Consider the following 13,086-nt stretch of genomic DNA (forward strand, 5'->3'; position numbering starts at 1 on the left):
ACTCCAAGGGAGATTCTTCCATCTTCCAGAGGTAGTGGAACATCGAAGGTCCATGATTCTTCTTCAGAGCATTGTCCAGGGAAATCTAGTTTGCAATGGCAAGGGTTCCCTAACTTATACTACAAGGAAGGGAGGGACTAGCTCTATGACCCCATCTATGGGAGGGTCAGAGGAGTGGGTGGCTACACTCACTCCCCTTTGTCCAGTTTCACACCAGAGCAGGGGCAGGTAGCCCCTGAACTGGTTTGAGCTAGCATATGCACAGAGGAGCCTACTGCTTCCCTAGTGCAGGACTTCAAAGCACTCTAGGAGTGCACCCACCCAGCCCCAATACACTAAACCCTGCCTGGGAGGTGGTTACACCTCCCTGTGACAGGATGCCTATTGTTGGGCCTCCTCCACTGCGAGTTTCGGTCAGCAGCAGGAGGGCAGCCCAGTGTCTGTGACTGGTGGCATCCATTTTGTGATGCCAGGGCTCTTCAGGATTCTACCGTGTTTCCTCAGTAGGTGCATGTCTAACCCTCTAGAAGGGTGGGATCATACTCTCTTACCAGTTACTGGTGTGGGGGTATGATTCCAAAGCGTTTGACACCAAACACGACATGTTTTGATGCAGCCATTCCAAAGTTAGCATTAACCGCAAGGTTATAATGCACTTAAGAGTATATGGTTTTAACCACATCCACAAACAGCCACAGAGAATGGACTCTGAGAGCTGCAGAGGGGCCCTGCTCAGGCAGAGGCACCCCCTCACATGGAAACCAAGCACCCTGCCCTCAGGATTTATAGGGCCTGCCTTAGGGGGGACTGATGATAGGTTTATATGTGTGTGCAGGTAGAGATATAGTGTACCTATATCTCAGTGAGGAGTGCTAACACTACCTCACCCAGGCTGCGGCCTGTGGTGTCAGATTTAGTCTGCTTCCCAGGGGTGGCATAATACATGCTTCAGCCCCTGGTAGGCCTGTGAAGTACCTATGCCCTTGGTACCTAAGGTACCATATACTAGGGGCTCATAAGGTACCACAGTATCCAATCACTAGTGCACCTAATATGCACTCCAAGTTATTTTAGAGAGAACAGAGAGGCTGGGGCCCTGATTAGCAGGGTCCCAGCCATACTATAGCCAGGAACCAATGTAAACATCAGAACAAAAGTGGGGGCAACATAAGGTGCAGATCCTACTCTCCTACAACAACCATTAATATTAGTCTTGAGAGCATTGGAATAAACACTGGTCCTTGATCTGAAAACATTAAATCAGAATCCTATAAAACATCCTTGTGCTTTCCAATAACCTGTCCACTCCTCAACACAGTCACTTCATGTTTTTAAATTAGAAGTTGGTTATGGTCACTTCACTGGGGTCACAACTGTCACGTGTTTCTATTCTTCATATGCATTTCAAGTAAATGTGTTTTTTATAAAGATTGTGTATTTTCAAATAAATACATTACTTATTTTGGCTGAAGTGAGTATTAATTGCATAAATCTTTTTGGGCTACTTTTTCACTGTGTTAGGTAAATACCTTTAATGTTGAATTAACTTAGACATTATAAATACTGCATTCTCCTTGTCAAAGCTCATGAGAGAGTGTTTGCAAAAAATCAAGATTCTTGCAGCATTGTTAAACATTTTCTTACATTAAGGAGAACAGTTCATAACAGCCCCTCGCAATGCAGCAAATAATCATAAATGTAGATTTTTAAAAATATATTTGGCCTTTCGTGATGTTTTTAAATTAGCAGGCATTTTATTTTCTTACAAAAGAGGTATCTAATATCTATGTGTTGTTCATTTTATTATCTTCTAATTTATTGTAACACTACTTACATATAACTTGCCATATGGACAAAGGAAAGCATTCCTCTATGGAAAAATATACAGCTAACATTTGCCAGTTATCATTATTTACTCTTTCTCTTTTGAAATACAGATCAACAGTCTGGTTTGAATCTTCTAGTAAGTGACAACACATACAAAAATACTCTGGTTTTGGAGAACACACTGTATTAAATGTTGTAATTTCTTTTCAAAACAATCAACTGTAAAATCTGTGTCCTGTTATGCAATTCCTCCTCTTAACAATTCTCATTTTCCCTCAGGACCAAAGAAACAAAACTGCACATCATCACCAACCTTTTCTATGTATGCCACAGTACATGCAAAAGTGCCCCATTAATTTCTCCTAAACACATCGTGGGAGTTTACAGTAGTACAGGCTCCTAACTAAAGTTTGCATTGTTGAGCGGTGTACAGCTAACGTTCTGAAATTAAGGAAAGTGTTTGGAACACTTTGTTTGAAAAAAAAGCTAGTAAGTGTCCCTGCAAATTTGCATGCTTTCCAATCTTGCATGGATCCAATCCTTGAACACTACTTTTTTGTGTGTTTTAAATTTGCCTTGGAAAGATGTGTAGAAATGGCCTTAATATATCAATGGATTGCTGTCAAGTACTGCAAACAATACTACAATTCTATTTCTATACAAGCGCCTGACTCTGCCTTCCTTGTACCTCTTCTCCAATAACTTTTTCTACATTTCTAGGTACCATCATCTCTTTCGCTATAGGACTGCCATTCTTCATTTCATAACATTGTCCTTTTTTATAAATAGTATGAACTAATCTGTTATCCTGCAAATAGCTTTCTTCAATAAATAAAGGCTCTGCACTAGAAGTATGTATCTATTCTCCACTAAAAACTGTATAAAAGTTACTTCTATTTACTACTATTTTCTTCTGGTTTTGTCTCCTCATGCACCACATCTGTTTGTCAAGAGTCTTCATTCTATTTAGAATCAAAATGAAAAGTTTCCTCTTCAAAGCAAAGGCCTCATCAACTATTCTCTCAACTTGTTCTTTTTTCTTTAGTGCATCTCTCCTTCTTCTATACTTCAAATTTCTCAGTAGATTTACAACCACTCTACTACGAAACATCCTGGATCTAATTTCCTTAAACTGCTTCTGTCTCCTGGTTAAAGGTGTGTTCATCTTTGTTACAATGTTTTCTGTTCTTGCAATGTACACTTTATCCACTCTTATTGTTTCTCATAGTCATAATTGTTTTTTTCTTTATTTTGTAATCTTTGCAAGTGTCCACAGAAATTATAAAGGAATAACTTTGTCCCCTTACCAGTAGCTCTTTTTTCTTTTGCCAATTTTTCTGCATTTAGCCCCTTTTGTAACTCATTTCTGCAGAGATACTGTAGTTGCTTCTGTTTTTTTTTGTCCAAGCTTATGTAGGCATTCTAACTGTGTGTAGATATGTAGATATTGGTTTGTAAAACGAAAAACAAGTATATTTGAATTTTTACCCTAGCCAACACACCAACTACCTTAATACTGACTCACACATAAAACAAAAACTGTTTGTATGTTATGTTGCAGTTTTAATTCTACAGATGAACCTCAATATAGTAATACATGCACTTACTTCAATATACCAAACTCAGAGAAAAACACAAAACTTTATTTATTAGTTACCTTTTAACATTTTAGCACCCTGTAGTACACCACAGCCGCACCATATCCCACTTCTCACTTATACTGGGTGAAAGAACAGTTTATCCCTTCTGTAATACATTTCAAAATGAACATCAAGCCAATGGGGCATATTTACAAGCGCCATGCAACACCGTTGGGTCAATTTTTTTTTTAAACACTGACGGAGTAATGTGGTGCTTCATATTTACAAGGCCACATAAAGCCACTCTGTGTGGCTTTTCATGGCCATGTAAATACGGGCTCTTTTCATGCTGCACTTTAAGTGAAAGGAGCATGCCATGGGTTTTGCTGTGAATGTTCAAACCTGGTAATGCATCAGAATCCTACGCCTTCCCAGGGGAGGTGTAGGGAGAAGTAACAACGAGAAATACTTTGATCTCGCCTTGATTTTTCCTCTTTCTATGTGTGCTGCATTCTGCGGCAACATAGAAAGAGGGAAATACCTCTCATGGTTGTTTTTGTAAGGAAGGTGTCCATTCCTGCACAAAAACAATCATCCCCGCAATGCAGGCACCATTGCACTGTGGTGCATGGGTCCCTCCATTGACACATGGCATCCAGTTAGGCATCAGCACTGGTGAGAGCATAGGAATCTGTCATATTGTTGTAAATATGATGCATCCCTGTGCTTTGAAAGTAATGCAGCATGGCGCATTAAAATGGTAATAGAGAGAGAAAAATATTTAAAAGTTTATATATATATGTTTTAATTATGGTGTAATGTGGTGCTATAGCTGTACCCAAATATTTTTTTCAAAAAAATTGTAAATGTAGAAAAACACTATAAAACACTATGGGGTCAATTAGGTTGGTCGGTGGATCGCCAACCTCCTACCTACCATTTACCCCCAGCCAAATCACGATGGCGGTGGGGACGCGGGTGGACGTAAAGACCGTCCGCCAGTTTTCCGACGGTCGTACAGGCGACCGGGCGGAAAAGGGCTCAGACATGGTGGCGGTGTCTGCAAGACACCCCCATCCATATCATGATGTGCGGCGGTGCAGGGCTTTCCATGGTGGAGATCTCGCCATGGAAAGCCTGGTGGATATCACTTTCGGGGGCCCGTTGCGGGCCCCCAAGATGTTGGAGGTTGGGGGGTGCACAAGGGGGTACCCACCTGCATTTGCCTGCCACCTTATGCATGCCTTTTTTACATTGCGGCGGGTGCTGCTGACAGCACCGTCCGCCACAATGTAAAAAATGCAGGATGAGCCCGCCAGTGTGGCGGGCGCATCCTAATTTTAATTGCGGGACTGCCGCACATATGGCGGGCTGTCCCATGTGCCGTTACGGTGGTGGGCGTAATAGACCCCAATGTTAACTTTTTTAAATATGTTGAAAAAAAGATACAGAGTAGTCATTAATTGCTAAAACTTACCACACTACTTAACAGAAAATGCTGTTCCCAGTAGAGTGGGACAGAAATATAGAGATATTTTGAAATAACAATGGTAATCTTACTAAGTAATTCTGTGGTACCATGGGAGTACCGCACAACTTTGTATTTATGCAGCACATCTAAAGAAACTTATCAGTATCTTGCTAGGCCTATTACCATTTCAGTAAAGTATTAATAGGTAGGTCAAAAATACCAAACCAGTTACTCACTTTTAGAAATGGGGGACTCTAGTTGGCAGAGGTAGGTACCTTTGTCCAAGTAGGGACCCTTCTTCCTAGTCAGGGTAAGGGAGTTACACTCCTAAAACCACCACTGCTCACCCTCTTGGGAGCTTTGCATGATCACTCAGGCTGTTCTTAGAGGCAGTGTGTGAAGCATTTGCACATAACCAACAGTAAAATCATGAAAACACTACTAAAGGACACCATACCAGTTCTAGAAAAATATTCAATAATTTTATATACTTAAAACAAGAACAAAACGATAAAAAATCCACAATACAGTACCTAAAAAATGTATACTTTGCAAGAATACTTGAAAAATACAGTTCGTCCGGGGGTTCCACGGTGCAGTAAACAACAAATCAATACAGTTTTGGTTGACCCCTGCATTGTGGGCCAGCTACGGTGTCGGAAAGACCTGCAAAAATGTACCTTTAGAAATGTAGGGCGTCGGGGACCTCTCGTTGAGCTCCGATGAGCCAGCATTGGCAGACATTGGTTCTGGAAGTCGGTGTACGAGTCGTTAGGCCCTTGGAGTCACACATGTTGCAGATTTAAGTAGGGAGCGCCGGCGTCAATAGCCATCAGATGCTGTGGTGCGAAGTGCAGTGCCCTCAGGTCGCGGTGCAGGCAGTGGCTCTGTGATGATCGTCCAGTGGCATCAGTGAGACCAGAGCTGTGGAGCAAAGAGATGCAGTGCTCATCGCGGTGCTGGTAGGCCACGGTGGAAGAAGCGGTAGCGTTGTTGCTCAAGCACTGTCGACTGCTGCTGAACTGGAGTCGATGGTGCCAGCGTCTGAAGGCCACGGCTGTGCTGCAGGATTAGGACGGTGCATTGTGTAACTTACAAGCGATACCCCCGAACCACGGTGCCAGCAGTGGTGGCAATGTTGGTGTGGAGCAGAGTCGTCGGAGATACCAAGGCGGCATCATGAAGTGAGGAGGTGTGAAGTGCAGTGCCCACAGGCCATGGTGCGAGCAGTGGCTCGGTGGTGGCATCAGGTGGCATCATGGGTGAGACCAGGGTTGCGGTGCGGCGTGCAGCGGTGCCCACTGCAGTGCCTTTAGGACACAGATTCAGCAGAGGCCTCGTCGGCAGAGTAGGGTTGCTTTTTTTTCTGTTGCAGCACCAAACACACAGTCCCCAGTGCTGATGGTGGAAGAACTTGAAGTATTTGCTGCTCCTGGGACTTCTTGAAGAAGGGGCAAGTTCTACCTCAAGTCCATGGAGAAACTCAATAAAGATGTTGCAGAAAGGTGAGTCCTGTCCTTCCACTGCCCAAGACAGAAGCAGCAACCCCAGGCCAACACAGAAAGGCACTCAGCAAAGTAGTAGTTCCTACTCACAGCTTCTCCAGCTCTTCTTCTTGGCAGTCTTCTTGGTCTAAAAGAGTTCTAAAATTCTAGGGTCTGGGCTCCAGTATTTTAATTTTAACTACAAGATCCTTTGTTCTCTCAGGGAGAGAGTAACTGTGCTTAGTCCAAACCAGTTCTGTCCTCTCTGGTCGAACTTCCTGGCAAGAGGTAGAGATAGTATTGTATAAGGCAGACCAGGCCAATTCAGGTGAAAGGAAATCTCCCCCCTACTCTAAATGCTGCAGTTCTATTCAGCCAGCCCTGACTCATACAGACTCTCTGGAGCCACTGAACATCCCCAGCCCCTGTCACCCCAAAGCCAGACAGTCAATACACATCCTATCAGAGGCACACTGGATGGCTAAGCAAGAAAATACCTACTTTTTAAAAGTGTTATTTTCCAACATAGAATGTAAAAATCACCCTCACTAAAGGATGCATTTTAACATTCTGAGTTCAGGCATACTAAACTTTACTTTCCTACCTTGTTCCCAGAGGTAGTTATGTTTATAAGATGTTATAAGCAAACTCCCCATTCTATCCTATAGGACTAGGTTGCCTTGTAATAGTGAAAAACAAAATTGGCAGTATTTCACTAACAGGACATGCCACACACACCAGGGCATGTCCTACCTTTCACATACACTGCACCCTACCCACAGGGGTACCTTGGGCCTACCTTAGGGGTCAGTAACATGTTAGAAGAGGGAAGGTTGGGCCTTGGCAATTGGGTGCACTTGCCAGGTCGACATGGCAGTTACAAACTGTGTGCAGACTCTGCAGTGGCTGGTCTGAGTTAATTTTACAGGGCTACTTATATGGGTGGCATAATCAGTGCCACAGGCCCACTAGTAGCATTTGATTTACAGGCTCTGGCACACTCAGAGCACTGTACTAGGGACTTACCAGTAAATCAAATATGCCAATCATGGAAACACCAATCCATAATATGATTTACAACAGGAGCACTTGTACTTTAACACTAAACAGCAGTGAGAAAGTGCGCAGAGACACTAAACCAGCAAAAACAGAGTGAAAACTGGGAGGTCAGAAAGCAAAAAGACTGGGAAAACACGCCAGAAGATGCCAAGTGTAACACTCACCTATATCCGAAGACGTAACGCAGAACACTGGAAAAGTGCACCTAAAAACAACATGCATGCCTTGACCTTTTTTAAAGGCAGTCATTAGCCAATCACCTATTGATTAGACATCACTATATACCATGTCATTACGGTCAAATAGGCCAATGTTTTGCCAGCATACCTCAAAAACTGATCTTAGAAACTTTAAATGTTAAAAGTTATAAAATAGTTACAGTACTTACCAACAGTACATAAAATAGGTATTTGGGCCCAATAATATCTAATCCAGACAAGTTTTAACCAAATCCGAATAAAAGACATCGCAATATGCGCCTTTCAATAAATTAAGCAAATTGCATTAAATTTCATCATCTTTTGGGACCCCGACCAAATTTAGATATTACAGTAAATCTTTTGACAAGAAAACATTTCTATCTTTGAACACACTTGAATGCTACATTTCTTTTAATTTACACACTCCACTTTCCACCACTACACTGTCTTGTCTAACTGTTTAGTTGATGCCACTCCACTGTACGAAATTTACAGTATGCAACTCCATTTTACGACACTACAGTTTCGCCACTACATTTTACACTAATCCATTGTATGTTACTCCACTCTCCTTGACATAAATGGACTATACATCACTGCAATTTACACCACTATGCACTACGCTATTATACTGTTCCCCACTGAATTTGATTACACTTTTGGGAATGCCAGTTACCTGAATGAACCCAAACTGTACTGCTTGCAACGCAATGCTATTCCCATGTACCCTACTTCAATTTCCGTTATTCCACTACATTCTATCCCACTATGGCCCACTTGATGGAACACTACTGGACAGTATGCCATTCCAATATCTGATACTACACTCTAATCCACTCCATTCTCCCAAAATTTACTATACAGCACCACCCGTACAACAATCAACTGTATGCTATTTTGTTTTCACAAGAATACATTCTGCGCCACTCCACTAAACAACACTTCACATTACAGGACTATAGTCTACGGTTCTATAATTAAACCTCTTGAATTTTACACCACTGTACTGTATGCTACTCCACTATATAGCACAGTTCTGTACGTCTAAATAGTTAAGGCCATTAACTCATCTTTATTAAACTAAATTCTACGCAACCATATCACACTATAGTTTATGCTACTCCACTATACACTATTGCACTGTAATGTTTTACATTATACACTACTGTTGTCTACGGTATGCTGCTTAGCACCACTGCATTATACAGCACTCCAATATACGCCACTCTATTTTGCGCATTTTACCTTTACTGCACAACACTGCACCACACTCCACTTTTTTTAAACAGATTTTTGTTGGGTTCACACACCATTGACAGTAGACAGGTCATACCGTAGTACTCTATAACATTGTAATCATACCAATCATTCATTCAACTCTAAACACCCCTCCATGAACAATCCCCTCAATTCCCTGAGTCACGGCGTGAGGTATCCATGTCGAGTCTATCACAGCAGGACAGTCCCAGCCTACAACCCATGTGCCAACAACAATCCTCATTTCCTAGCTTAGGCCTTGAGCTCTGAAGTATTGTAGGAGTATTAGTAAACCATGCCTCTCATTTAGTTTTGATCCTGTGCACTACTTCCCTATATAGCACTCTACTCTACATCAAAATAGTTAACGCCACAAAACTCAACTCTATTACAGTAACCACTACTGCATTCTATGGTACTTCACTCTATCACACTGTAGTTTATGCTACTCCACTATATGGTATTTCACTGTACTGTATTAAACTCCACCCACAGTAGTCTAAAGTATACTGCTCTGCACCCCAGCATTATACGGTACTCCAACATATGCCACTCCATTGTACGCAGTTTGACTTTACACTGTACCACACTCCACTTTACATAAGCCAACTGTACACCACTCAACTTTACCCCACTCCACTATAGCACTCCATTATACCCTACACCAGTCTACACTATTTCAGTTTACGCCAATCCACTGTACCACACTCTACTGTACGCCACTCTACTGAATGCTATTTCAGTACACAATATTCCAATAAAAGCTCCTAAACTTTACAACACTCCAGTGTATAGCACTACAATGTAAACCACTACAGTGTGCACAAATAGTCTCAACAATATTTACAGGACATCAATCCCCTTTACCACACTCCACTCTATGCTATCCCACTGTATAACACTGCACTGTACACCAGAACACTCTATGCCACTCCAATAATGGCTACTCTGTTGTATCCAAGTTCACAGTATGCCACTCCACTCTATGCGGCTCTACTCTACGCCACTCCACTGTATGGCATTCCACTATACACTACTCCACTATACCCCCTTCCACTTTACTCCACTTCACTACACCACAATATACTGTACCAGTGTACACTTTACAACACCAAACACCTCTATATTGTACCACACTCCACTTAATAACACTTCACTCCACTAAAGTAAACTGGAAGAATATTCCAAAATTGCTAATAACATTGCAAACACCATTAAAATTCACAGAAAAACAAAGGTTGAACGTCAGCTATAGTAAGGAAAACTATTTTTAAGTTTCACATACAAACCCAAATTAATCTCCAGAAACATTAGAAATTCCATAGACGTAGTTATCACTAAATTGTATGATTTATGGACCACTTTTGCACTTATTTCTATCTTATGTGTGCCAAACACACCTTAAACAACACAACCATACCAATTCATAGCTTGTAATTATCTTTTGGAATTTTCAATTATGTACTGCTTTTATATTACTGTAAGTCATACTTATAACTCACATTCATACTTACGCATCGCATTTCAATGAATATGAATGAATGAATGAATGAATGAATTGGCATTTGTAGAGCACATGGCTACCAGGAGGCCTCTCAGCGCTTAGGAACAGAGCCTTTACAATGGACATTAATCAACAGTAAATAAAAAGGTTTTTAGCTGTCTTCGGAAGGACAGATAAACCTCTTCAAGGTGGATGTAGTTGGGAAGTTGGTTCCAACGTTTGGATGCATTGAAGGAGAACAGTCGTCCCCTGCTCCTAGACCTATATATCCTTGGGACTGCTGCCAGGTGTTTCGTCCCGGAGTGCAAGGATCTACTGGGACGGTAGGGAGAGATGATGGATCGCAGAATTGGTGAGCCCTTTGAGGACAGAGTCTTGTGCATGATGCATAGAGTCTTGAACTGAACTCTCTCAGCGACCGGAAGCCAATGGAGAGAAGCTAATGATGATCACGAGGATTCCCTATTGGGGGTCTGCAGAAGGAGGCGAACTGCACAGTTTTGCACAGTCTTTAGCTTCTTAACTGTTGAGCACGGGGAGCCTAAATAGAGAGCGTTGGCGTAATCAAGGCGTGAGAGAATCAAAGCTTGAACCAACAATCTCCTGGCATTGAAAGGCAACAGGTGGAGGATTTTCCTAATCATCTTCAGTATTCCATAGCAGGTCCCTGCTACCTTCCGGGATTGCTCCTTCATGTCTAGATTGTGGTCCAGCCAAACGCCAAGGCTTTTGATTTGCTGTTTTGGAGGAGGCATGGTATCCAAACACTTGGGCCAAAAAGAGCTTGAGCCCAGGGGGGAGGGTTTGCCCAAGAACATCAGATCAGTTTTTGCCCCATTCAGTTTTAAATATGAGCCTTCCATCCATGTGGACACTTATTCCAGACAGCCGGCCAGATTAGTTGTCCCATTCTCCGCTTGATTTAAAGAGACAATCAATTGGGTGTCTTCTGCATAGGTAACAATTTGTATGCCATTGGGCTTGACGACCTCAGCCAAGGGGCTCATATAAATATCAAAAAACGTGGGGCCCAGAGATGAACCCTGTGGGACCCCGCAGCTCAGAGGCATACTTTTAGAGATGGAGTTATCCTCAAAGACTTGAAATGATCGGTCGTCTATGAAGGACTCCAACCACTTGAGTGCAGTTCGAGACACTCCTACCTCTCTGAGTCTTGAAATCAGCAATTGATGATTGACCTTGTCAAATGCCATGCTTAGGTCGAGGAGGACAATTGCTGCAGAGCCACCCACATCTATAATATTTCTGGCTTCCTCAACTACTACCAGCAGGCGTTCTCCGTGCCCTGCTGGGGTCTAAAACCGGTTTGCGAGGGATGAAAGTAGTCATTTTTCTCCAAGGAGGAGGAAAGAATGGAATTGACATGCTTTTCCACAATTTTTGTGATCCCTGGTAAAAGCGAGATCTGCCGGTAATTCGCAAATATTTCTGGGTCCAAGCAGGGTTTTTTAAGAAGTGCTCTGACCATGGCCCATTTCCACAGAGAGGGTAGGAGCCCAGAGGCGAATGAGAGGTTGATGAGGTCCAGAATGGTAGGAGCGACTGTCTCAAAGGCCAGGTTTAGAAAATGGAGGGGCCACATCTCTGGGAGAGCCTGATTTTAGATTATTGAAATAGATTTTTAAGAAGATCATGCACAGGGGATAACCGCCAAAGAACTGTCAAGTAATTTTGACCGGATTCCACCGGTGGGGCATTAAGGGGGGCTGGGGCCGAGGAAAATGCCAAATAAATATCTTGAATCACTTGTCCACTTACCATACACAGTATTGTCACCTCACTCGCCACACTACATTAGCTATAACACGCCACTGTACCATGCACTCTGTTCTGGCTAATAATATAATTTGTGATGTTATAAGTGTTTTATTTACTGCACTAATTTCGCAATCTGTAACCGGGGCCACCTATTTAAATAAAAGTGCTGGGGCAATGTCATTTTTATGGGGAGTTGGACATTGCCCCCTTCCCTGGGCTGATTTCAGCCTTGATGACCCCATCCTCCAGGGCTTGCTCTACTTTTCCGGTGTAGGGGGGCATGTGCCCCCCTCTCCGGGCCAATTATGTCCTGGGGACCCTATCCCCCAGATCACAGGGCATTTTACAAGGGGATGGGCACTTGGTCCTCCTCCCTGGGCCAATTCTGGCCCTGGGGACTCAATCCCCCATGGTCTGGTGCATTTTACAGGGGCAGGAGGGTACACAGCCCCCTCATCAGGCCAATTTTGGCCCGGGGACTCCAACCCCCAGGGCCTGGCTTTATTATCAGGTAGCGGGGACACACAAATCCCCAGGCTGATTTTGGGCCTGTGTACCCCAATCCCCAAGGCCCAGTGTGCTGCTTTGGGTGACATGGCCTCCCTCCTGACCTGACCTATCCCCTGGGCCTCGTGCAATTATCCAGAGGAAGGTGGCACATGGCCCCTCACCATAGGCTGAATTATGCCCTTAGGACCTCATCCCCCGGGGCTTGGCGTTCTTGTTTGGGGGAAGAGGGTATGCAGCCCTCTCCCCAAACTGATTGTTTCCCCAGGGTTCCCAGACCCTGTTTAATTTTTATATGTAGGGTCCACCCTGGGCCAATTTAAGCACCAGGGAACCCATCTTGTGGGGCCTGCCCTGCTTGTTGTGTGATGGGAATGCAGCCCTCTTCCCTGTATTGATTTTGGTCCTAGCTCCAGGG

Source organism: Triturus cristatus, chromosome 4_2, assembly GCF_964204655.1.
Source record: "Triturus cristatus chromosome 4_2, aTriCri1.1, whole genome shotgun sequence".
In the NCBI taxonomy this organism is placed as follows: Eukaryota; Metazoa; Chordata; class Amphibia; order Caudata; family Salamandridae; genus Triturus; species Triturus cristatus.